The sequence below is a fragment of the Heliangelus exortis genome, chromosome 2 (assembly GCF_036169615.1).
Source record: "Heliangelus exortis chromosome 2, bHelExo1.hap1, whole genome shotgun sequence".
Classification (NCBI taxonomy): domain Eukaryota; kingdom Metazoa; phylum Chordata; class Aves; order Apodiformes; family Trochilidae; genus Heliangelus; species Heliangelus exortis.
The window spans coordinates 30,863,420-30,890,533 of record NC_092423.1 but is presented as its reverse complement, the minus strand read 5'-3'; positions in this window follow the sequence as shown (position 1 = coordinate 30,890,533).

Here is a 27,114-nt window from a genome sequence, read left to right as displayed (position 1 = left end):
CTCTGAACACATCAGGATTCTTTGTCTGATGGAAAGACACCAACAACTTTGCAGGAAGGAAGGGAGTATGGGAGGAGAACTAGGAAGAAACAGGGTCAAGACAGTATTGAAAGAGGAATGATACCTTTTTAACTTTAAAACAGAGGAACTAAATAGTTTTCCTCTAAGGAAGCATGGTCTAGCAAGCATTTCTACATGCTCCAAAGATTTAGCTGAAAAGAGAAACTCCTACACATGATGCAAAGATTTCTTCAACAAATCCAAGTAAAACTCAGTCAGACTCTCTGTCCAAGTTACAAGACACACTTAATGTTGTTTAACTTCAGTTGTGATAAAACCTAAGTTCTCAATATAGCCTAGTTTCATGTCTTTTTATTGTATGTACATGTCCAGTCCCACTTTCTCAAGAAAGTTACTATAACTTCAGAAGTCTATCCTGCAGCCTGCAAATTTCTACTCTGTAGATACTGTTAGTTTTTCAAAGATGTTCAAAGTAAAAACAGTTCAATAAAGTTGCCAGAACAGGCAAGGCATTCTGTTTCTTCCAGTTTTTACTCACTAGAAACACTCTGAAGTCATGTTCAACCAGACAAGTAGTGTAATGATATCTGAATACTACCAAGAAAACAAATAAACAACTTTGCTATATTTACCCTAAAATGCGGTGTTTGAACATCAGTCACACCAAAGCAGGGGAAAGGAAGGGAGGTTTTAAATCTGTCTTGCCTGGTATTAAAGCTGTTTCGATCACAAAGTTTTAATTCTCTTATAAAACAGAAGCCCAGAAATACATTTATATAGAGGAAAGAGCCAGGAGCTAAATAAAGGTATACTGGGGAAGGGGAAGCTGAAAAGTAAGGCAGAGCAGTCATCTAAGAGGTAATATGTTTAGCACAAGATATCTGAACCCTATTTTTAAATTTTAAAAAGGGTGAAATTGAGAGATTATTAGAATCTTTTAACATTCCAAAGATGTTAAGTCCACATTACACAGACAAGATATGTATGAACAAGATAACAGTGCTCTGCTTTCTTCACCAGGAAAAAAAATAAGAGGGAAAACACAAGTGTCAGTAACTGAATATGAAGTAGTGTTTTAAGGTTGGGCACCTTGTGCCCTTGATATCAGAAGGCACAGTAAGGACAAAAAAAAATGAAGGGTGCATCAACATAGAATAGTAAATAGTTTCTTACATATACCAGATGTATTTCTCTGGCTCATGTGCACTTTCTTATCTAAAGCTGAAGCCAGGCCTGCTGCAACACAATGAAGCATTACATATTTGAGATTAGTGCCTAAGATAATTTTTACCTCATTTTGTTAGGAGGTAAACTCTGGCCATTAGAAAAAAGAACAGCAAGAATCTGCAAATTTGTCACATACTGCAGTTTCACACAAACAACCCTTGAGCAAGAGACACAGAAGTGGGGACAGAGGCATATTTCCTCTGTGCTAGCCAATTGCTAGGGTAAGGTATATGGGTGGACAGCATGAAGAGCACCACAGAGTAACGCTCCATGCTTGGCAGTGATGGCAAGGCATTACACAAAAGGGACCATATCTAAACTGTCCTTCTTTCCTAGCCATCCTACTCCTTTTCCATCATACCAGTTCTGTTTGGGCAAGATTCCTCTGCAATTTAAATAAAACTTACACTGATGCTACAAGGAGGATGAAGCTGAAGAAAAAATTTATCATGTTTTGTGAAATGCCTACAGAAGCACTATCTCTGGAGTGCACACAGCAGGAGCTGGAGAGAGGAAGAGATCCCCTTTGAGCATCTAAAGATGTTAAGACAGTTCACCTCCTGTTCTGAAAAAACTAGAGCTTTACACCCTACATTAGAGCACCTTAGGTATAAATTAAATCAGAAAATTTGGCCAAAGTATCAGATAAGTAGCTTTCAGTTCTGCATTTGAATGCCTTTTCCTATACATACACAAGCTTTCAAAAGTTGCATCTTTTACAGTTTGTAAGACAATAAGAAGTTAATTTTTTACAGTCTAAAGAGACAATATATTGAAAGACATACGTACCTCAATTCACAGAACTATAGGATCATTTTGGTTGTAAAAGACCAAATCCAACTTCCTGATCAAATCCAACTGTTAACCTAGCACTGCCAAGTGCCTCACTACACCATGTCCCTCAGCATCACAAGCTACATGGGTTTTTTTTTAAAAAGGGATGGCAACTCCACTGCTTCCCTGGGCAGCCTGTACAGTCCCAACAACCCTTTCTGTGAAGCCACGCTTTCTAATATCCAATCTAAAGGTCCCTTGGCTCAACTCAAGGCCTTTTTTTTTCCTTCCTTTTCTATTGCTCATTCCTTGGGAGAAAAGACCTAACACCCACCTTGCTACAATCTTCTTTCAGGTAGTTGTACAAAGTGATAATGTCTCCCCTGAGAGTATAATTCAATGTAGCAATCTAATTTTATCCAGTGTTGTCCACATGCACAGAAACCCACGTAAGCCATTTAAAGTCATTGATCTGGCAAGAAACTTTGAGTTTGTGAATTAATTTGATCAAAGAAGAATCTGACTGAAGCCAAAACTGATGCAACAAAAAGGAAGAAGCAGTGTGGCTAAGGACAAAGGAAGAAATAACCTTAATATCCTTTCTTGTAGTGGGGTACGATCTGGTGCTACAGGGGTTTGCCTTGTAGTTTGCAAACCACTTCTAAGATGGAATCTCTAAAGCAATACGAGAACTTTGGGGTCACAGACCATTAAGCCGACTGAATTTGGCAACTCCACACTTTCCCTAGAAAGTGTTACAAGTCTGCTGTTGAAGTGTTTTGACCATCAGCCACTGTTATCTCCAAGTGATACTAAGGCATGTAGCAGCCGTGAGTTGGCATAAAGGAAATGTCATATTTCATTTGAGACTTGTGGCCTTTTCCACTTTCTGCAACAGCAAAGTCATTTGAATCCAGGTAGCTTATCTACATCTCACGTTTTCCAAGCATCTGATTTGGTTTGCAGCCTATTAATAAAAATTATATGGAAAAAAAAAACAGATGTGCTCTTCTAACCCGAGACAAACAAGCACTCTTCGACATTAATTAGAATATTTGATTTAAAAACTGGCAATACAAATGTAAAGACTTTCTGAAAGTCCTGTTCTAGTGATTGTTACAATGACACCCTGTGATTACTGCAACACTGATAATTCAATCCATATAACAAACACAGTCATACAAAAGAAGATTCTCAGGGTTGCAACACAAATATTGCCAAATTTGTAGAATGCTTTGAAGCATCTGACTGAGATTAAGCATTTCCCTTGCTTTCCTGGTAGCATTTTAATCAGACAGCAAGGTGCCAGGTGTTAAGCAATGAGAATGGGTTTTAACAGCAGCACTATGACAAAGACTGGCTTTTGCCCCTCTTTTTTTCTTCAGAAATAGTTTACTTTCTTCCTTTCACACACACATCATGGTAGTATTTGCAGGTAGTATCCACCCTGAAAATAGTGAGTTCCACCTTCTTTCATCTGTCACTACAGGAGTTAACACCTCAACTGAGAACAGAACCAACTCAGCTAAAAAACAAAACATCCCCTTGAAGAGCCAAAATCTGCCTTTCCCTGCACTGAAAGGATGAGTAACAACCCCGATCTTGTCTTGCAAATAGAGATCTGTAGTCTTGTTTTGAGAATTGGAACACCCAGTAAGTAACCACCCACAGTGCTATTTCCCGCCTCACTTGGGGCAGTCTCGAAATGGAGGTGGGAGGGAAAGTCCTGGCGAATGGACAGAGCTTCCCAGAAGGAGGGGTGGAGAGACCAAGGAAGAACAGAACCAAAAGCAGCAGTAAACGTAGCAGCGATGTTGTAAGGACAGAGGTATCACGTTCTAGGTGAGGAAGCAGAAATTAGTGGAGCCAGCCGCTTTGGCCCAGAAAAGCATCAGGAACAGGGTCAGAGTCCAATTCCTTGTATCACCTTAAACAGGGTGAGGATACACTGCGGGGAATGAGCACTCTTAACTATCTGAGAAGAATACTATTCCAAGCTTACAGATCAGTTCTGATTGTGATCAAACTTACCTGCATATTAGTCTAAGGGAATATCCTACTTGTCACCAGCTTACAAAATGAGCAGAACCAGAGACTCGTAACTACTACTAATATTACAGGTTTCAAGCTGCCACCACAGCCTTGCATTTTAGGTTTGTTTTTATGCTATTAGACAAAAAGTCCTTAGTGCATCATTTAAGGACTCTCTCAGAAGGCTGCCTTTCTATTATTGTTCCTTTTATGAGGCTGTAAATAGCATTCTTAGAATTAAACAAGCAATAACCCTCACAGTTTTGTAGACACCCTTTCTCAAAAAATTTGCACACCTCACCCACATTTTTCATGAAAGTGAGAAAGATCTACGGTATAAACTGTTCCCAACAGTCATAGACTCTCCTAAACAATCCCCCTTGAGTGAATAATAAATACTTGCAAATACTCATCAGGCACACCCACATTAAGGAACCACCAGAATTCACTAATCAAGAACAGCAGTAGATCATTAATTTGCAGAATAAAAGCCTTTCTCAACACGAGATGAAGGCTTAAAAATGCTCACTTGTTTTAAAACAACTTCTAGGTCTACAGGACACACAAGGACACCCAAAACCAACTCTGAGACACAAACCTTTTCAAAGCACACTGAAAATATTAGTTATATAAAGTTAAGTAGCTATTTTTTTAAGAAGTTACTCCTTGAAAGGCTGCACAGTTCAATCAAGGAGAGTATATCCTTATTCCCTTTGCAATTTAAGCCTCTAAGTCTACAACCACCTTGTAGCTCTCCACTCTTCATCAAGTGGTAGAGAATATATCTGCTTTAGAAGTTGAATATTGTATTTTATGGCCAGCAGCCCTCCCTTGTGTTATTTTACACACTTCAACAAGTAGCTTTACCATACTGAGAACACAAGAACTAGAAGCTTTTTAGTCTATACCACAAGTCCAAAGTTATATTGTAAGCTGAAGTCAGAAACATGACTTTTTTTTAGCATTTTATGAACACCATGCGTCACTGCATTCGGTATTACATGTTCTGTGGGAAGCCCACTAGCAAGATACTCAAGATACCACAAAAAGCTGTAAGCAGTATGAAGTGCCATAAGGCGTTTTCGTTTTTAACCCGCTTTGACCCTGAAACACACACACCCACCACTTCCCCAGATGCCATTTTTAAGGTTTACTTTATCCACAAAACTAACACCTTCTGTCCTCTGACACTATCAGCTTTAGAAAATAAGAAAATCTCTCCCACAGCTTTTTAGAAATTTGTTTTAGAGGTAAGGCAGCATTAGGCGAGATAGAAAAAGGCCTTAGGAAACTGCAGACAAAAGCATCACCGCATTTCACTAGGCTAAACGCCTTCATCTATTTGTTAAACAAGCGTCCCACAGAAAACTCTTGTACTCCTCTCCCTAGGCAGGCTTTTCCCCTGAAGCTGCTTGCTTTGCTGTCCGATTTCATACTGGGAGGTAACTACCTCCAATACTGAAGTTACTGGAAAATTCCAGCAAAATCCCCCGCGTTGACCCCCAAGAGCAGAAGGGGGGCACAGCAGAGCGCCATTTTCCAGTTTCAGATGAAAAACAAGTTTCAAAACTATCACAGCAAGGAACTATGCCCCAATGAAACTTAAGACACTTTCAGTACATTTTGAAGAAGCTGCAGCCTCTTTCAGATCAATGAAACAATACTTGGGATCATCAAAAACACAACCTGCGAGCAAAGCAGGCTTTTTAAATGAAAACCACGTAAAGCAAGTTCCCGTTTTTATATCGGTAGAGCTCTCCTTTGCACTAGAGGCTGCTAAAATGTTCACCAGGAGATGCACCTAGTATAGGCAAGGGTGAACATCCTTGCTAACTTTTTCACTACCTTTAACTAAAAAGACTAATAGTAAAAGACTCCTTCCTTCCACTGTTTATTCATTTTCCTTTTCTTCGGTGGGACACTCGCCGACCCCACGAAAGTCGCATTAGCAACGCAAGGGAAGTTTTGGGGGACCCTCAACTTCCCGCGCTCGCTACCCCTCGGTACACGCTTTCCTTCAGCAACCCGCTGCTCCCGCCTTCCGGGGCTCCGACGGCCGCCTCCCGGGACAGCGGCTCCTTCCCCTCGCACCCGTGTCGTGTCCCCTACACACACACACCCCGGTTCCCCTCCGGCGGGAGCGGGGCCGCCGCACGTCCCCCTCCCCCCGCCCCGTCATCGGCTCCCGCCTCCCCCGCTGGAGGGGTGGCCCTGCCCTGAGCCCCGAACCGACGCCGAACACCGCGGAGCGGGAAGGGCCGAGTGCCGTGGAGGGCGGCGGAGACGGGGCGGCTGGTCCCGATCCCCGCCGCCGCCACGGTGGGTGCGAAGCGGGCGGGGGCCCTCTGGCGCCGGCCAGGGGCGGGAGGAGCGCGACCGCCCCAACACACACACACACACACACACACACTGGCTCACCTCGTCGTCGTGGTGCTGGCAGTAGCTGGCCCGGTCGGGGAAGACGGAGAGGATGTTGTAGGGCGAGGCGGAGTAGGGCGGGCTGAGGGCGAGCGGCGCGGCGGGGCAAGCGGCGGCGGCGGGGCCGGTGGCGGCGGCGAAGCGCTCGATGAAGTGGTCCTTGGTGAGGCGAACACGCTGGTGCGCCCGCACGCAGTTGTCGCACAGGTGCTCCTGGCAGTCGAGGCAGCGGGAGCTGGCGGCGTTGCCCTCGTCGCAGGAGCTGCAGCGGGGCTCGCCTTGCCGGCTGTGGGGCCGCCGCAGCAGGAGCCCCGCCGAGCCACCGCCCGAGGAGGAGGAGGACGTCGAGGAAGGCGCGGCCGAGGCGGCGGCGGCGGGTGAAGAGCCGGCGGCGCGGTGTGGCGGGGGAGGGCGGCCGTGGTGGCGGTTGTTGCCGCCGCCACCCCCTCCCGCTCCGGACCCTGCGGCGGGACCGGCCCCGGTGGCGCGGCCGTTCTTCTGCTCGTCGGCAGCGGCGGCGGCCACGACGACGACGTCCAGCAGGTTGCTGAGGAGGAAGTTGGAGGAGGGCAGCGCGTCCATGCCCGAGGGCTCCGAGATCACCACCTTCTGGTCGCAGATGGGGCAGCGCAGCTTGAGCGCGTCCCCCCCGCCGGGGTGCCGCTGCGCCTCCAGGCACTGGCGGCAGAAGGCGTGCAGGCAGGGCAGGACGTGGAGCCGCCGCGGCGGGCCCCCGCCGCAGGAGGAGCCGCCGCCGCCCCCCCCCGAGGAACTGGAGGTCTGCGAGGAGGACGAGGAGGTGGAGGAGTTGGAGGAGAGGGGAGCCGGCGAGCCGCACATCTCCTTGCACAGAGGGCAGATCTGGAAGTCGGACTCGGGAAACGAAGCCATTTGCGATGGGCCTGACTCCCCGATGGGGGTGTGGCGGGAGGGGGGTGGGGGGGAAGGGAGTGAGAGGTAAAAATGTATCTACCCTCCCTCACCAGAAAAAAAAAAAAAAAAAAAAAGGGGGGGGGGGGGGCGGAGAAAGATGGGCGAGCTTTGGAGCGGTGTAGGGAGAAGGTAGTTCTGCAAGCGGCTTTACGAGCAAGCTGGCATCGATCAGTCGTTTTGCCAAGTGGGATCGATTGGCCGGTTTTGCAAATACGGTGTCATCGATCCGGCGCTCTGCAGGGAGCTGGATCCTCGCCTCGTACCTCGCTGCTGCCGCTGCCGGGCTTGCTGCGGCGGGGGGCGGGTATTTTTGGTATCAAGGTGTAGCTGTCCCGTTCACCCTCGGCAAATGGATCTTCTCTTCGCTCACATGTACTTAACCCCCGATTCCCCGTTGCATTAGACAAATTGTATCGATTCCCGGATCGCTCAATACCTCACACAGTCTTTTCATTTCCCCCTCGAGTCAGCAGTTTGACAACGTGGTTTGGTTACTCGTCTTCTTCCTAAACAGAAGGTGCATGGGCGCCAGTCGCCCGATCCCCACCGCATCCAACGGGGACCGGACCTCTGTCCGCCGGGGTTCGGCTCCGGTTCCCACGGCCGCGGGACGCGGTCGGGACGGCAGTGCAAGTTCCTCTTGGCCGGGCGGGGGGCAGCAGGGGTTTAACTCAAGTTTCGCTCTTTCTTCTTGGGGCGTTGTTTTTTTTCCTCTTTTCCTTTAAACCTGTGCTTGTCGGGGGGGAAGGGGAAATTTCGTTTCAGTTCCCCCCTCCACTTTTGCAATCCAGAGCAGCTCTAGGAGAGAGAGAGGCACTGAAACACAGTGGCCAGGCAGACTTCTCCGGCTCCAGTCCTCCCCCGCCGACTCCTGCTCCCCCACCGCATGACTAGGGGGTGGGGATGGAGAGCGGCGTTGGTGCCCACCCCACCGGCAGAGACTCCCGCTGGCGGGACACAGAGGAGGAGGAGGAGATGGGAAAAGGAAGAAGAAAAGGGCTGAGGGGATGGATAAAGAAGGCCGAGTCCCCTTTCGTCTCTCACAGCCACGGATGCCTCCCTTTACGAGGGGCTACCCGCGAAGGGTAGCAGCGAGCCCCGCCACACGCGGTGCCCGGCGGCTCGGGGGTTTTTCTCCCGGCCGATGGCGGGGCCGGTCAGCGCCGTGGGCTCGGCACGGCTCGCACACGCTGCTGCTGCTGCGGCGGCCGGGCAGAGGAGCAGCGGCAGGTCCCCGCCGGCCGCCCTGAATTATTCATGGGGGGTGTATTATATTCGCTCGCACAAATTGGAGCCGCTGTGCAATGCTATCCGAGAGCGCTACGCTCGCCCCCTCCTCCTCCTCCTCCTCTCCGGTTCTCGCTCGCTCTGAGCCCCTGCAGCGCCTAGGATCACATTTCCTTTGTCATCTTGTCTCTTCGCGTGGTGTTTTATTGAGAAAACAAAAATAATATAAAACCCGAAGAGGGGAGAGCAAGAAGGAGAAAAAGAAAAAAAAAACCAAGGAAAAAAAACCAAAACAAAAACCAACCAACCAAAAAAGAAAAACCAAGCCCAAAACAAAACCCAGCATAACCTAAAACGCCCACCTCCCCCACGATCTGCCGAGCTGAAGCCCACCGGCCCCAGGGCGGGGACGAGGAGGGAAGGGGAAGAGGGGAGGAGGGAAGGGGGGGGGGGGGGGGGGGGGGGGGGGGGAGAAGAAGATGTGAATTAGTAGAAATTACTCACTGATGCGGCAGCACCGTCCCGGGCGGCGTGGGATCCGCGGAGAGCCATCGCGCCGGGCGCCTTCCCCCTGCCTGGCGGGGGGTGCGGAGGGGCAGAGCCGAGCGGCCCGGCCCTCGGGGGGTGGGGGACGGCTCAGGGCGCGGGGCAATACATGGCCCGGCTCAGCGTGGCCCGCAGGGCTGGCGGCGGCAGCGCTGGCTCCGGCCCCGCTGCGGCCGCCGGCACTGGGGCTGCACGGCGTGCGGGAGCGTTTTAAGCTCCGACGGCGCGGGCTGACTTCCGCCCGGCTGCGGGGGGCGGCCGGGGGGCGGCAGCGGCGGGCAGGAAACATTCGCCCTCCGCCTGCCCGACCTGCCCCCATCCGCCTGCATCCAGCCCCGCCGACCCCCTCCCGCCATTTGGGAATATCGCTGGTTTCGGCAACGGGGACACCCACGCCCTCCTCCTTCCTCCCCCCCCCTTCACTTTGAGGCGCTTCGATTGCCAGCCCCCTCTCGCCCTTTCTGGTTTTGAGATGCGGGGTCGTCTTTTGAAAGCATCGGGGCGTTAACTCGGCTTTAAACGTTAAGTCGCTCGATTAATTGTTTTCTTGCACCCAGTCGAGGGGTGATCGCTGGCTCCTCTCGGCGCCGTTGCGGTCGCTGCCGGCTCTGCCATGCCCGGGAGGGCGAGCCCGAGGTTTGCTGCTAGCCAGGGACAGGCGTTTCCTCTCCTTTAAACTGACGCGATGAAGTTAGCAAAAATTAGCGGCGATGCCCTGCTGCTGCTCCGAGACCGAAAGTTAAATAAAAGCGTAACAATTTTTTCTTTTTAACTACACGTCTCGCAACCAGCAGCTGTTAAAAGGAAAGTTTTAGCTGTAGCACGACTGAGTGGCCACGCTCTTGTTTCAGTGGGGCTTATCCTAGCCAAGGAGGACACATGGCATTTTAGCCTTAACAAGGAAACTGGAAATGCTTTACATTTTTAAAAGGTGAAACCGGCTCAGGGACTGGAAAGCCAAAGAAATAGGGAAGGGAATAAGAATAGGAAGAGATACGGACAGATTTGTGAATTAAAAGATTTGTCAATAAGCAAAATAAACTCAAAACGAACTAGTGTTAAGTAATTACAATAAATTAAAGAAACCCCCAACACAGAGAAGGAAAACTGGCTACTAACGTATATTAAATGATGTTCCTCTTCTATTCAGGCCTTAGACATAAAAATTATTAACATCTTTTAGGCCTTAGACACACAAACAGCACTAACTTAAATTGTCTACTTAAAAATAAAAATGTCTTTTGTCCTTTGCTGTCAAGGACTAAACACAGCGATGAGCCATGCCTGTGAGGATCTCTCACCAAAAGCCCTTCAACGAACTGGAAAACTCAGGAGTGGTCTCATCCTTATGTGAGACTAAGCAATGGTAATTGCTGATGAGGTCCACGGGCTAACTAACATTAAGTTGTAAACAAGCATGAATATTTATCATGCCCCTCAGTAGGATATTCAGCTGGGAACTTGCCTTATGTATCACTAAAGTATTTGACTCAGGGGCTGTATTCATTACATTACATATCCATATGTTCACATTTGAGCATGCAGGTGAAACCCACCAGCTTTGACTAGCAGAGGTTTTAAAAAAAAATATCACTGAGCCTTGCCTCAGCCCTGTTTGTTTTTCCTGTGGTTGCTGCAGAGAGTTGTGATGCTGTAGAGCTTGTTCTCTTCCCAATGAAGCCAGCTAGTTGTGAAGGAAGGTAACGCCTGGTTGATCTGTTTGGGTTTCTAGGATAAAGCTTTCCACTAGGTCCCTTGGTAGAAACTGTCATCTTTTGCGCTCAGAAATATTTTAATTGGGCAGAAATTCCCAGATGCATTGCATGTCTCCAGGCATATCTGACACCCCTGTCTTCCTCAGTGACAGCTGTTTGCTTTCCAGCTAAAGGGATGAAGAAAGGGGATTCTGCCTGTCCGTGCTTCAAATGGCTCCAACGGGTTCACGAGGCAACCTACACGCTGCAGAAGGTCCTTTTCACTGACAGGATCCACTGTATTTGTGCCAAAGCTCCCGAACCTCGTTTATAGCTTACTCCCTCCCTGAGCTTGTAAAAGGCTATAAGCAATTCACTGTCCCCAAACACTGAGTCCTTATTCCCCCGCTGCCATCCTCGTTTTTGAGCACCTCTATCTTTCTAAATGAAAGTCCTCCTTTTCTTCTCCCTCCACCACTGCTGAAGGAATGCAACGTTTTGAGGCTTCCTCTGCCCATGGACGGCTGTCTTCATTATGAAAAACACTGAAATAAAGCTAAAAGGAACACACCAATATTAGATTCCGTTCCGAAACATTAACTGCTGGAGCACTCATGTCCTCGACTACACAGCAGATAGCACCATGCATTTTTCTGCTTAGTGCATTGACTCTGTGTTTTTTCGATCCAATTAACTTGTTCTGCTATAAAAAATCCCTTAGCTCTCCTCAGATAGAGCAAGCCTTCAATATATTTAATTTGTTTTCTAAGCTGACAAACGTGGGTGAATAACAGCGTGAGGGGGATAGGTGAAGTACAAGAGGTTTCTCATTCCTCAGTAGACAGCAGGATGAGAACTTATTTTTATGATTTTTCCCTAGGAAGCTAGTGCTTCGCATTTGCCGTTTTTGTTTCTTAAAAACAAAAGAACAATAGCTATCCTGGTTGGTGAGGCTATTGTCCCTCTGTGCCAAATAAATGAAATCTTACTGCTTACGTGAGTGTCTGAGGCATTTCTCTGCATTCTGCTCATTCTCCTTTGTGTCGCTCTGCTGAGGTTTCTTGCATTTATTCCCTTCTCTACAGTATTTTTTCACGCTCATTTCTCTCATCTTTCTTTTGTCCTCCATTCATTTGCTGTTACTGGTCTGAATTTGAAACGGTGTCGTTTGTACTAAAGGCAAGCCCCTCATTTTAAACTGTGTTGAAATCATAACTGTGTCAAGATCACATCAGAACTGTGTTAAAACATTAACCATTAAAACATTCTAACAATGCTAAAATGTGGGCACGGCTGGTCAGATCTTCAGAGACACCTAACGAGCATCAAAATAGCTCTGAAGATACTGGCCAACTTTCACCTGGTTAGAAAATCTCTATTTGGCAGCATTTGTCTGTCCTTGACTAACTGCCCAGCCACTGCAGCTGAACTGTGCATTAAAAATACATAAAGTTTTTTTCTTTTCCCCATTTTATTTCAGTGGAAAATAGGACATCGGGGCAGAAGACTGTACCTGAGTCATTCTCCAGCATCTGCTTCCAATGATAGGATGTGCTTTCCACTGTCCATACTTGGAAGCTTCATTTGCTTGAAGGAAAGCATCTGCTTTCTGCCAGCAGCACTACAGGACAAACAGAACAGTGTTTCTGCCAAAAGCAATACAGCTGGAAAAGCCAGGGGTCTGAAGGTTAAAAGCTTTGTTAAATAGAACCAGGTACAATAATTGTGGGTTTGGGGATATTTTACTGTAATTTTAGAGGCAAACATTCACATAAGGAGCTCTCCCCTATACCACCTGTGTGAAATGGTCCAGCAGCCGGATGCTGTTTGCCCTGTTCCATTGAGCACTAATGCACAGAGCAAGCTCAAAGCTCAGCAGGGCTTGTGAACAGAAGTAGCTGAGCAGCTGGTACGAGTCCCTGAATGTGCACAGGTGATAATAAACATGTAGGACTGAATTTCAGTTGTCATTGTTGCTGTTTGGCACCTAAGGACCTGGGAAACGTTTCTATCTCCAATATTGCTATACCAAAGAGGTCCGTGGGCATAAAAACCCAAGGCAGTTGTTCATTGCTTCAAGTTCTACATAGTATTTTCTAGGGATTACAAAGACCTAAAACTATTCCTGTCCTGGTACACTTGAGAATCCCCTTCTTTATTAAGAAAGAGGCAAGAGACACAACCTTGCATTCTGCTGGCATCTTTGCCTCCCATCTTTGCCTCCCCCCAGCTCAAGAACTCAGCAAGTAAATCGATCTACAAAGGGAGCACTTCCAAAAAGTCTGTCCACAAGGAATGGTTTCAGGAAGACCTTGATGCTAGTCTAGTCTTTGAGGGTATCACATTTGTCAAATAGTCCCAGATAAATGAATGAAAGGTTTTGCTGTTTTGTTTTGGTTTTTTTAGCTCACTCTTAGCAACTTATTCATTACACTCAGAGGAATATCCATCTTTTTTTTTGGCTTTCACCACAGCTACACTCCATGGATAACTGTGCCACTTTAGGGCTGATTTGTGCTGTAGTTTTGGGTTTGGGTTTTTTGTTTTGGTTTGGTTTTTTTCTTCCTTCATTTTTCCTCTTGCAGGCACAAACTTCTAAATTTGCCTCAGATTCCAAATTTGCCATGCCTGCTCTTGCACACTGACTCTTGCTCAACCGTATATCTGTCACTGGATCCATTAGTAAATACAGTAGTAAGTTCAACTTTCTGCATGTGTTGCTGAGCTTCCTGTATGGTATGCTGGATTTTGAGCAGGGTGGAAGGTTGGGGAGCAAAGAAGCAGTAAGTGTTGTCCCTGTGGTATAAATCATTTGGAAGTGGCTTGCTCAGCATATTAATTCAAGTTCTTGACACCCCTCCTCCACCCATCCATCTCCCCTACAGCAGGGTCACCTTAAGTTTAAAGATGTGCTTATTAGGATGTGATGGGATCCAGAGGGGAACAGAGATCACTTCCCCTATACACATGTGCAAGTGAAATCTATAGATCTTTTTGGTGTGCAGCTCTACATCTCAACGCTCTTCAAGGGCTGGCTTTGGGAAGCAGCTGACATTACTTTTAACCCCAGAGACATGACCAAATTTAGGGGTTGATCCTCTACTCTCTCTTCTTCTACTGTCCTGCCTTACAGCACAGACCTCTGCAGGCAACCAATGCAAAGGTTGTGATAAAGGAAATGCTGGATGTGCTAAAGGAAAGGATTTTTTCACTTGTATTGATAGAGTCTCCCAGAGCACCTTTTATGCTTAAGTCTCACTCTAGATCTCCTACTATATAGTATGCATCTGAGAAGAAACTAAATTATCTTTTTATCTTTCTTTTATTTTTTCCCCCTCTGCACATCCTGATTCATGCCTTCATCATTTCAGAAATTCCATCTGAAAATCATCCATTTCTGACCATTCAGTGGACCTTAGCATCACAAGAAATGTTAGCACCTTTGCCTCCCAGTGATTGCACCTCTTAAAATATTTTCCTCTTCCAGACTTCTCGAATCTCTCACTGTTCACCATCTGTTCAATCAGATTTCTTGTTAGACTAAGTACCTGTGTTGGTTTTAGTCTCTCATGGTAAAAGGATGGGCTCAAGGCCAGAAGATGCAAATGTCTGTTCTTCTTCCCCTGACTCTATGCTTACCCTGTCACAGATTTCAAACGTGATGCCTATATTTAACAGTGGTATAAATCCAGGTGTTTGCCCACAAGAAGTGACTGCACTGACCAGATAATGAACTTCATAAAACACACATCAGAACTGATGCTGTAGTAGTACTAAAGGCACTCAAACTCACCTTCAACAAAACATCCCATCAGATCACTTATCCCTTCAGGAAAAGCTTGGCAGAATCACCACGTCTTGTGAATATGCTCTGCAGGTGAAGAAGCACCAACTCTGAGCCGCTGGAGGTAGAAAGCAGGTGTCAGCATTATGGGTTAATAATTACAGATGTTTTGCAATTAGCCTCCCATTTCCTGACACTGCTGCTCCCATCTCTCACTTCACATTTATCCTCTCTGCACAGTTAACTTTTCTGTAACCCAAAAGTCTGCCCCTACCCTCATTCCTGTTCACATCCGCAAGATCCTTTTACTCAGCTGGGGGAGTGCTTTTAACTTCAAGAGCTGGTAGATGCTGAGGCTTAAAGGAGAACGGCTTGTCAGCTGCTAATGCTTCCCCACAGCTGTGTAAACTCAGGGTGCTGGCAGCTGTTCCCCTCCAGATCTGGCTGCAAGAGCTGGGAAGCCTGGCACCCTCAGCTATTCATTTCCATCTCCCAGTTTGGCCCCAAAACTGGGATTTATGAGTGTCCCCTAACATGCTGCAGCACCATGATGGCTGGCCTTGTGGTGGGAAGGGTGATGCACTTGTGTGACCTCTTTAGAGGGACACCAGTATCTTCCATCTCTTCAGGTGGTTGCAGTGAGACATCTCCTACATCTTGAGGCTCTCTGCATCCGAGTGCTGCCTGTCCCCTTCTCCCTCCTCGTCGTTCCAAGGTGGACCTGGACAAACTGCTTCTTCCTCAGGCCCATGCAGTGTAATTCCCTGAGCAGCAGCAAACTGTGACCCTCAGAAAGCAGCATGTGACTTCAGGTGATTTTGTGTTAAATGCAGCACTAATCCTGACAATCAGGTGCTGCTCTCTCCCACAGCTGCTCTGATCAAGGTGGGTCAATTCCAGAGATATAAATTGAATGCTGAGAGAGAAAAGTGGAGGTCTTTCTGTATTGCCCTTATCAAGAAGCAGGCTTTGAGCTAATCTAGACCTGGTTCCTTTACAAGCAAGCAGCGACCTCACAGGGTGATAATAAACTTTTCTGTTTCATGTGAGTAATGTGGTTCTAATTGTGTTTCCTGTAGGGAAAGATGGACTCAGAGGCAGCTTTTGCTACCTTGCATCACATGGTTCCTCCAGGTTCAGGTTGTACGGTGAGACTGTTGCGTTTTTGTGGGATGTGCAAGAGGTTGGAGTCTCAGATCCCAGTTTTTCTGCGAAGTCTCTGGGAAGATGAAGTGGCCCCTGCAGAGGCCTTTTCCCTTCCTGCTGCTCCTTGAGGGAGCCAAGAATGGAGAAGCTCCTGCTTGAGCACCTCTCCCTGGCAGTGGGAGCAGGCAGCTGTCCTACGTGGGACACCGATGGCATCCCTATGGTCCTTCATAAAAGTGGACTTACAAAAGCAGCCTACCATTCCTGTCACAACCCAAAGCCCCTCTCATGTGCCACTGGGAAAACAGGTGGCTGAAACCCTTTAGGTGAGAGCCTTCTCCCAGAAAATGACCCTTGAGGTGCCACATATTCCTTGGAGGCTGTTAAATGTGCCTTTGTGGCATGCCTCCTCTCCACGCCCAGAAGGACTCTGCGCCTGCTGGTGTAAATCCTTCCCAGTATACCTCCATCACAGGAGCTATAAATAGGCTGGGGGATAAGACAAAGAGAAGTTTTCTTAAAATGGAGGACACCACGGGTACTGTTTGCAGGAGCGGGAGCTTTAGAGGGAAGGCAGGGATTTAGGGAAATTTTAAAGATCTGGTTTTGGGTGATGCTGTAGTTCTTGGAGAGGATCATTTCCCTTTTTCACTTTAGCAAAGCAGGGTGTTGCCTCTCCTTTCAAATAAAACCCCCACACATTTATGTTGATGGATGGTTGCTGTGAGGAGAAGTTTGTGTATCTTCTGTTTGCGAGCTGCAGAGCAGTGGAGTTGAGTTGAGCCTGACAGCCCCTCTGGTAAACCACTGCCTGGCAGTACAGATGCTCATTTGTTTAAATAAAAGTAGCCAAGGGCCTTGTGTGGTCTCCTCTGTGCAGACCCTTCTTCCGTGTTTCACAGCTACCGGCCTTTGGATGCTACTGCAGGCTGGAGAAGGAAAAATAAGGAAGGAGGGAGCAAACCTCAGGAAGCCAAATCAAATGGCGGTAGCAGCATCTCAGGAAGCTCGCCCAAGGAGGTGGGGTGCAGGGCAGGTGAAGAAGATCAGAAACATAGGAAATCAGGGAAACAGATGTGGCTGTGCCAGGCTTTGGGGAGGGAGCTCCCGAGATGTGGGGCCAGTATTCCCATACGTTCCCATCTGGTGGCGAAGGAAATTATGTAAAGTGGAGGGGCCAGGGGGCCCCTTTTTTTTTTTTTTTTCTTTTTTTTCTATTTTCTTTTTTCTTTTTTTTTCTCCAATTCTTTTCTCCCCTCACTTCCCATGATGCAATTAAACAGCTGACATCATCATGTATGCATGCTGAATGCAGCCATTGTGTCTCGACTGCGGTGCTGTACTATATATAGATTAGTTGCCAATCTCTGCTATGTATCAGCAGGGAAGACACCCAAGGAATTAAGTGAGCAGTTGCACTGTAGAACTCCTGGCTTTTGTCCCATGGCCTCAAGACAGGATGAAGATACAGTGACACAAAGTGAAGACACAAAGATACAGCGAAACTCCCAATAATCAATAATACCTGATAATAATACCTGATTTGGAGACCATGGCAGCAGACTTCTGAAGGAGTGGTTTGAAGCAGTGGTAGGAAAGCAGCCTTCTAGGTTGTGATGCATGAAGCAGAAGGACAACGTGACCCACTCATGCTGATAGCTTCTTCTACATAAAAATAAATGGCTAGTTGCTGATCTCCCCACACCAGTCTTTAATGCTAGGCAGTATTAAATAGCTACAGATCCTGCTTTCTTGGCCTTAGATAGATGAAGGAAAACCATCCATCTGGGAATAGTGGGTTTTGGGTACTAGAGAGGACAGAGTCAGTGACCTCCTCTATGTGGATGGTAAATGCACCCTGCAGTCAGCTGTGCAGAGACCAGGCACTGCCTGTCTTGCCATTGCCAGTGGCACAAGAGGATGATGTTTGGGGAGGACTGCTGCTACATCTGAGGCCACCATCTACCAGGGAATCTCTTCCACACTGAGCCTATTCAAGTGATCTTGCCAGCACTAGGCTAGGGAATTTTGGTCTTGTGCATTTCCAGTGGCAGGATTTTCTTTTGCAGCAGTACACCTTAGCCCCTTCTTCTTCCCTGCTACCCAGCCTTCTGGCAGGAGGTGATAGGAGGTGGCTGAGCCAATCTAACAGCTCAGCACTTCAGACAGGGGCAAGTTCTGCTCCTTCCCTCTAGGTCTTGCTCTTTGCTGCTTGTTTCTGGACACTCTGGGCAGCTGACAGCAGAGGTTGATGAGTTCTTGAGGAGACAGGTGGTGGGACCAGGGAGCTGGATGAACAGAAGAGAGTTGGGGTACTCAGAAGTACCCCAAAACCTCCCTGTTCAGCAGCAAGCTGTTAAGACTGACTCAGACAACAGACAATTTGAGGGTGTAAATTGACCCTGAAAGCCTCTAATATCACAGCTTTCCTTTCAGGGAATTCCTCTTGATTTCATTCTAGGCCAAATTCCAACTAAACTGTGGCCAACATCATCTTTCTCATTTAATGAAGTCCCATACCAAGGTGATGAGGCCAAGAGTTGCTTCAGCCCCAGGAACTTAGCTTCCTATCCTTGCACTGCCCTTGGGTCAGTCACAATCTGGTCCTAAGAGGCCTTCAGGTCTTCATTCAGTAAACAAGTATATTTTCTGTTGCTCTGGCTCCTGCTAGTCATTTAAGAATAAGCCAAGTAAAAATGTTTATTTCTTGTAGTCCTAGCAGTGGCTGCTAGGTAGAAGAAGGTAGCAGAGAAAAATCTTCAGGGACAAATGTTCCCAAGCCTCTCTGTGCCCCTGCTCCTGTGTCTGACCCACCTCTCACAACAAGAAATTTTTCCTCATGTCCAGGTTGGATTTCCCATCCTGCAATTTGTGACTGCTGCCTCTTGTCCTTTCAGTCTTCTTGAGCTAAATAAGTTCAGTTCCCTTAGTTTTTTTCACACATTGTGCCCTAGTCCTCTAACTGTCTTAGTGACCCTCTGCTGTACTTGCTTTTGTATATATTCATATCTTTCTTGCACTGGAAGCCCCAAACTGGACACAATACCCCAGGTGTAGTCTCTCTGAAGCTGAAACCAGGGGAAGAATTGCTTCTCTCAACTTGCTAGTTACACACTTGCCAATCCAGCCCAGTTTGGAGGTTTCCTGCAGGACCACACTGCTACTCATGTTCAGCCCATTGCTTACTAGGACCCCCATTCCTTTTTTGCAGAGCTGCTGCCCAGGCAATAGGTCCCTGCTGTTGCAGGGGGTTATCTCAGTCAAGGTGCAGGACTTGGCATTTGTCCTTGTTGAACTTCATGAGGTCCCTGTTGAGCTGGGTCCCCCATTTCTTCAGCTGTCCAGGTCCCTCTGAACAGCAATCCTGCCCTTAAGGGTAATGATGTCCTCATGGTTTGAAATTGTCTCTTAACTTGCCATGGATGTGGTATCTCCCATAGCACAGGTTGTGGGTGATGGTACACCAGTTCTGGCCCCAGCATTGACCCCCCAAAGCTCATAAATGTCTGCCTGATGGGCTCTGAATCTACAGTTAGTAGGCTGATGTGCTCCCATTTCTGCTTGTACTTGTTAGTCCTTTTAAGTGCATGTATATTGTAGAATGGATAAAAGGCACAAATTCGGATATGAGAATCTGGTTCAGTTTAAGTCCTCCTGGTGTGACTATCTTCACCAGAAAAAACAAAAGCAGCATCAGAGCAGACAGAAAACACCACGGTATTTCTGGAGCTAGGTGGGAATGCTTTGCATTTCCTGGATGCAAATAGCATTTCAACTTGATAATAGCTATGCTGGAACCAATCACCTTTCAGTCATTGCCTGTTTAAATCTGACACAAAAGACCTATATTTTTAAAAACTGATTTTGTATTTTTTCTTCATCTAGCTTGATACATCACCCTAAAATCTTCCACCTAACTGGGTAATTATATTTTGGTTTTAAGACAGAAGTGTTTTAAACTTCACTTAATATCAAACACCTCCCAAAGATACTTTGAATACTGGCCAAGAGCATGGCTGGGGTATAATTGACTACATCACTGTCAAAACAAAACTCCCAGGGCTCTGAGGACCCTGGGAAACCAAGCACCTTGGGAAAATGAAAACACCCAACCCCGAGAGCAGGGGCTGAGGATTGAAGCAGTGTCAGCCTTGCCTTCACTGCCCTAGCATGTAGCTGCTCTGAACCGAGTTCACGTATTTCTCTTTTAAGGTGGAAGTTTTGTTTAGATTTTTATTCTCTGGCTGCACAGGTCAAATAGGAGAAAAAATGGTCAAAGCTGGAGTTCCTCAGCAGCAAAACACAAAGGCTGAAGTGCTGATTCTCTCCTGACATGGTAGACCAAGAGTGCCTCCAAAAACCCATAAATAGCTATCTGATCCTGGCAAGAGTGATCTGCAAAGCTATGAAGCCATCGCTGCTTTTCAGGTTTCTGATGCAAGCACCTTGCGAAATACCTCAGGCTTTCAGGTATAGGAACCAGAGCCAGCCCATAAGGCTGGATGCATATCTAATCCACCTTGAGGCCAAAATAGCCTGACCTTTAGATGATCTTCGGAAGATGATGAATAATGTATTGCATCTCCCAGAAGGCTGATTTCTGCCCATACAGTAACTGACAGTTTTCCTGACATCAGCCAACTGTGTCAGCTTGTATCTTTTCAAAAAGGGTTCTGGGGTTATTGAGGGGAAAAACCTGTAAGGCAGAGGAAGGACTGTTCAATAAGAAGTCAAAAATTACTGCAGCTGTGAAATGGGAGTGAGCCTTGGGACAGCCCTGCCCGTCGTGCAGTGCCTGCAGTGTTGGGAATCTCCTGAGCACAATAAAATCTATCGAAGAAGAAATATCAGCAGGGATGGAGAGAGACAGCAGGAACTGAGGGGTAGGAGAGCACTTCTGAGGAGTTAATTAGTGTTGCATAGTGGGTGAACAGACCTGTGAGCCAGGGCATATATTTAAGAGATCCTTGAGAACTCACAATGAAGCTCTCTTCATCATCAAACAGCAGCACGGGGCCAGCACTGACACACATACTAGCTACTATGAGATGTAATTTTCAGGTCACTTGTTGCAGAAAAGGCATTACAGGATAAAGTCCAAGACCTTTGGTTCAAAGAAGTGTCCAGGATCTCTTTAGCATAGCTGCCTACCATCTCTGGCCACTTCCCACTAGGCTGGGGCTGTCTTCAGGTCCCTGGAGCAAGCTGGGTCTCAGAAAAGCATCTCTGCACAAGGAGACTCCGTGCAGGTTGTGAACCAGCACCCTTCAGTGCAAGGAGTCTTGTGTCTCTGCTCTCCCTTCTCCTGGGGATGCTGTTAAGAAACAGCATCTCCCTTTTGTGAGTCACCAAATGACTTTTAAGCTTGGAGGGAATTTTAAAAGTGATTTAGTGAGTAGAAGTTTACACCTGTTTGGGAACAGGTAAAACTTCTAAGCCCCACTTTGGTGCTCTTGGAAATGCTGTGCCATGCCCACTGGCTGCAGATGTGTTTGCAGGGTAAGAATGACACTGCTTGAGTTTCCCCTGATTTTCTGGGGAAGACCATTTCCAGGGAACAAGCCCTGCAAAACACCCAAGCTCTTCCCATGAAAGCTCAGTGCAGCTGCTGTGAGGGCAGGAACAGACCATGCTTCCTTCTGGTGTATTTTTTTGACAATGTGGTGCTTGGATGCTCTGTCCCACTCCCTTTGCCATCTTCCCAGGTGCTCACCAGCACTCCAGTGGTCTATCTGCCTCTTTGGTCTATCCCCATGTTCTCATCAAGGCAGAGGTCATCTTAAACTCTTTTTATAGAGGAGGGTCCACTATTAAATGAAAATACATATTTAGATATGGCAAACACCTTAGCTAAAGGGCCTCTAAAGGAACAGCTAAGTTGTAGGGAACAATATTTTCTGCCAGCTAACACCTCCTAAACAAGCTGTTTGCAGGAGATCACATCCATCAACAGGACTGGAACTACTTGGAAATAAGAGCACAGACTTCCTTTAAAACATGATAAAAACTGTGCTTCTCTATGAATTACTACACATTCCTTATGCTTAAGCTGACAGCTTGTGGTCCTTTCGTGCTTTGCTCAGTTACAATCATAGGCACTTGTATGATTTTAAGCACCTGGAGATCTTGGAGAGCTTGGCTGCCTTCATTGAATGCTATTTGTGGTTAACATGATGCTGGAGTTATGCTGCAGATATATGTTACCATAGCCTAACTAGGTAAGACTACTGGTTTTGACTCAAGTGTGTTTCGTCCCTTACTTCTCCTGGTGTTTTACCTTCTGGGGTAGTTCTCTGAGCTGTGTTGCTCCAAGGTCTTCTCCATGCCTTTGGAAGATAACATCTGTCTTGTTGTGACTTGCTGCTTAGATCATGTGGGAATAAAGGGCCCTTTGACTTGCCAGCCTGCCTTAGGCCTGCTGTGATCCTTTAGCAGTCTGGGTGACAAAGCAGGAGCTGTGGCTTTCAGGGCCTGTGCTGCTCTGCAGGAGGAAAGAAGGGACAAAAGAGACAGGAATTAAGCATCTTGTCACCAAGTCCAGAGAGTAGGGGAGCTGAGGCTCCAGAAATATGTGTCTGAACAGATTAAACATGTACAGGAGATTGCTAAACATGGCTCCCCCTGTTCTTCCTGCTGCTGGGTCTGTTCTCACACATCCCAAAAGTTGGGGTGGGCTCCTGTTGCTCCCCTGCAAGCTGCATCCACCTGTCTGAGCTTCGGCTTGGGCAAAGCTCACTTCTGGGGAGGGGTGAGATGAACATGAAACCTATCTCAGATGCTTTTCAGCCAGCATCTTCTATCCCAAGGAAAGATGACAAATTGTTTGTTAAATTATTTAAGATATTACTGACTGGTTATGAATTATTAAAGTGTTTATTACTTACCATTTGGATGGCAACTCAGAACAGAAAGTCACAAGCCTTTCAAGAAAACTGAGGCCTGGCTTGCCAGACAATGCTGGGGACTCAGGAGTGAGGTGAGGTGGTGGGCACAGCAGCATCTGGTGTGAGAAGAGGCACAGCTGGGGCCTGGAGCTTATTGCAGGCTGCGCTGCTGCAGATGGCTTTGCCACTGGTGCTGTGTTCTCACAACCTCCTGCCACTCCTCCTGGTGCTATTTTTTTTTAGTATTTGCATGATGGCAGTGCTAGGACCCCTTTGTAACATGTGCCATGTGAACATACCACAGAGACAATCCTTGTCCTAATGGTTTGCTCCATATTACTGTGGTTTTCCTATAAATTAAATTATCTTTAGGTCGGAGAGGACATCACTAAAGAAAGAATGTGGTAATTTCCATCAGAAAATGCATACGATTTCTTTGTGAATTTCCTCTGTTGACAATATTTTGAATTTTTCATAGTGGCTCTCTTTCCCTCCTTTCCAGCCTCCCCCATGTTTGGGTTTTTTGCTTTCTGTTTTAACTTTCCTATTCCTTGAAACTGTAATCATGTGCCGATCATTAGGACTTCTGTTCAATGCATACTTATCCTTTGTGGCCACCATTCAAGAGTTGGAGATTAGTGATCAAAGAAAGAGTGTACCTTATCTTCCAATGTTATTTTGAGAAAGACAAAGCAAGGAGATAAAAGCAGCCCGTTTGGACATGCAGCTCTGCTTAACAATACCTCCACATCATCTTTAAGACAGTCAGGATTGGCCATGTGGTTAAAAAATAACTCAGTGCAAAAATTCTGCTAGTGAGTTCTGACCACATAACATGGATCCTTCCTAAAAAATGATCAGAGGTTCACAATTACACTTTTGGCTGAGCAAGATGAGTTTGATTTGCAGGCACACAAACATCACAGCATGCAGCACCCACAGGGTAGTCAGCGATTGCTGGAAGTCTCTCAAAGTGTTTGTGAATATAGTCAGCTGAATATGTTTGTCCTTCAAATGCACTGTTTCTTATTTAGTATCCTGTGTTCATTTTTCCTCCCTTGCAAACATTTCAGTCATTCAGCCCAGGAACTGATTAAACCACCCAGTAAACACAGTACAGATGTCAAAGTGAAAAATTCACAGGCTATTCATAACAAGCCATCTGCTGAAAATAATTTGTCTAAACTATTTGGGGAAAATTTATGAAGTAATGAAAATGCTCAGAGATATTTGGGAAGATTCTAATTACCAAAAATCAAGAGAAGGCCTAATGATATGTTTTGGGTACAACTGAAATCTTTACAGCTCAGTGGAGGATTTGGGATCATAATCGCTCTTTGGTCTGCTAAGTACTGTCTGCTCAGTTTTGAAACATGCAAAGCTGTTTCACTTCATGATTACCCTAAAAGAAAGAGCAGTTTGGTGGTAGCCCACAGTCTGATTTAAATTCGCAGGGCAATAAATGACCTAACTCCCACTCAGGCTATATTTGTACTATATCAGAAATCCAACCTTCCAAAATTCAAACCACTCAAAGAACAGCATGCAGTTTTGCTCAAGACAAGACACACCTAACCTTCAGCAATTTTTCATTCAGGTTGTTTCTTTGACCATTCAAACTGTTTTGCTAGTGCCATTTTCCATCTCCTGCTGTGCCTCTTTCATCTGCCATGGCTGCAGGAGCACGTTTCCCTGTTCTCTGCATCTCCTCTTTACCTTGGTTTACATGCTGGTGCTTTGACAGACACCTGATCTGGCTAAAGTGGGTTTCGTGTGTGAAATGCAGATCCAGTTCCCCGGGAGATATATTTTCTGGTAGATCAGAGATCCCACCTTTAAGCCACAAGCAATTTCCTGAGGAAGGCTTACAGAGAAATAAGATAGAAAAGAGAGAGATTAGTATATTCAGGAGATGTTTTCCAGCACATCACTTAAATCCTCCTTCCCAGTATATAGGCTGAGTAAAGGTTAATCCTACAGTGTATAAAATCCCATACCATCCATAGTCCCTTAATATACACATTTCCAGGAGGAATTCCTCTGTCTGAGAGTAGTTGGCAGTCACGCAGAAAGGTACCTCAGAGGTTAATGGCCACAAGTCAGTAGAGATCTAGGTCCATCAATCTCCAGTGGATATAAAAGTCACACGGGGACATTGCTGCTGTGCACATGCAAGATGGGACTTCCTTTGTGGGAGAGAAAAAAGACCTCTCCAAAAGCCTACACCAAGAAGTAGTTGTCATAGCTTTCACTCTGAGATTAGCAGGCCTAGGGTCAAACAGATAGGGAGGCACTTAATGATTTTTTCAGTAGATGTTACATTTGAAGTCTGTGCTTACTGAGTCTCTCCCATGCCTTGTTACTTCTTTTCTTTGGAAAATAATATTGTAAATAGACTGGAATGTACATTAGTACAGCCAGTTGCTGAACATCACCAGTGATGACCATGGGAAAATTTGTTGGATTTTGCAGTAAGAACTTGGTTCTCAATTTGAACTGACTTCTGGTACTGAAGTCCCAGTTATGTATTTTTATATAGAGATGAGCTGATGCATTGTCCAGCTGCTCTTGACACTATCCTATGTTTTTTCAAAGTTGCCCATCTGCTCTTCACCAGCATAAAAATAAACACCCCCAAGTAATATGAAAAGTTGATAATTTTGAGTATTATCCTGATGCTACACAGTTGAGTGTTTTCTATCTAAAAGTTTGTTCCATTCAATAAACACGCAGTAGCTTGTGTTTTCAGAGGGACAATATGAACTCACTTTATGAAAATCTGCCATAAAATGTTGCTGCCAAATGAAGACCTTCAAAACCTGTGTTTGCCTGCTTCTCTAGGGTTTCATGAGTGTAACACTCAGGTTCACAAAGACATTTGAGTGTCACTCTCATTGAATCCAATGGCAGTAAGCCATCTAAACACTATTTTTTATAAAAGCTTGGTCTGAGGACCTCCAGCTTTGCATCCTGCATAACCCTGACAGGATTTTGGCTCATGACTTTTAGGTCTGGTCAGCATTGGCTGGTGCCATCACCTGCATCTTTGGTGGGGAAACGATGGGAAAACAGAGACCATCACTGCAGGTCTTTGGCCAGAGCCACCTGTACCTTTCCCCAGCGGTGGGGCTGGGAGATCATGGCCAGTGCAGTTCAGTGAGTGCAGAATGCTCAGACATATTTACGAGGCAGAAATCAGAAACACAAGCAGAAAACACAAGGTGTGAACCCAGCGATGCTCTCCGACATCTCGCCCACGCCCACTGCCCGGCCGGGTGGTGAGCGAGAATACCTCCTCCCTGCATCGCAAGAGCCTCTCTGTCCCACCCTCTCGAGGAAAGGGGCTGCTTTTTGTCGCCGTTTTAGCAGGTTTGCCTGCTGAGGGGGAGGCGGGCGAGGAGCCGGAGGGCGGGCGAGCTCAGCTCCCGCGGGCGGCCCCGGCAGCGGCTGCCACCGGCTCCCTCTCTCCCTCCTCGGCTCCGGTTTCGTCGGGGTTTGGCAGGACAAGAGTGGCACCCAGTGGCTGGTGACTCCATCACAGGGACGCTCCCCCTCGACCCATCCGCGGGCTGCAGGGAGGCCGGGAGCAGCCAAGGCCACCCGGGCTGGGTTCTGCAGGGAGCAAGACCCCGCCAGGAACACGGCCGGGATGGAGGTGGGTCTCCAGCCTGGGAATCTCAAGCTTGGGAAGGGCTTATAAACTGCTTAATTTTTTTTTAATAAAAAACACACACGCGAAGGAGAGGCAGAGGAAACCGGAGGGAAGGTCTTGGGCTTGCTGCTGCTGTGCTGAGGGGGAAGAAAGGGAGCTTTTGGGACATTCCTCTGGCTATTACAAAAATCAGAGAGCAGGGTTTCTCCACCTGCCAGTCTTGTCCTGAGGGAGACCTCCCAGGATGGGGCCAGCAAAGCTCCAGGGCTGGGTTGCATGAGGCAAACCTCAGCTTTCTCTGCCAACAACAGAAATGGAAGAGGACATTAAAATCTGCCAGACTTAACCCCAAGCCCAGTCAGTGGCATTTTGGTGGAATCGCTGAGCCTGCCAGAGTGCCTGGTTTGGGACTGTGCACTGAAGAACAGATTTTTGGTAAAAATAATTTGATCCATTGCCTGGAGTAACAAAGACCGCATTAATCATGCCTAACAAGTAATGTTCTGCATGCTCGTGAGAACCAGTCCCAGAGCCCACAAGCAAGCAGGGGGGTGTCTGCTGCAATGCAGCTGTGGGAACCCCCAGGCCACCAAGCTCAGTCAGGAGAGCAAATTGGAGAGCAGGAGCCATCCTGGTCACTCACCTTCCTCCACCAGGTCTGATCCAGGAGACAGCTCCAACAGAAACCGTGCCAGGTTCTGCCTGTTTTACTCCAGCTGAACTCCCAGGGTGAGCAGATCTCAACCCTACCTCTGTTTAGGGCGTTGAACATTACTG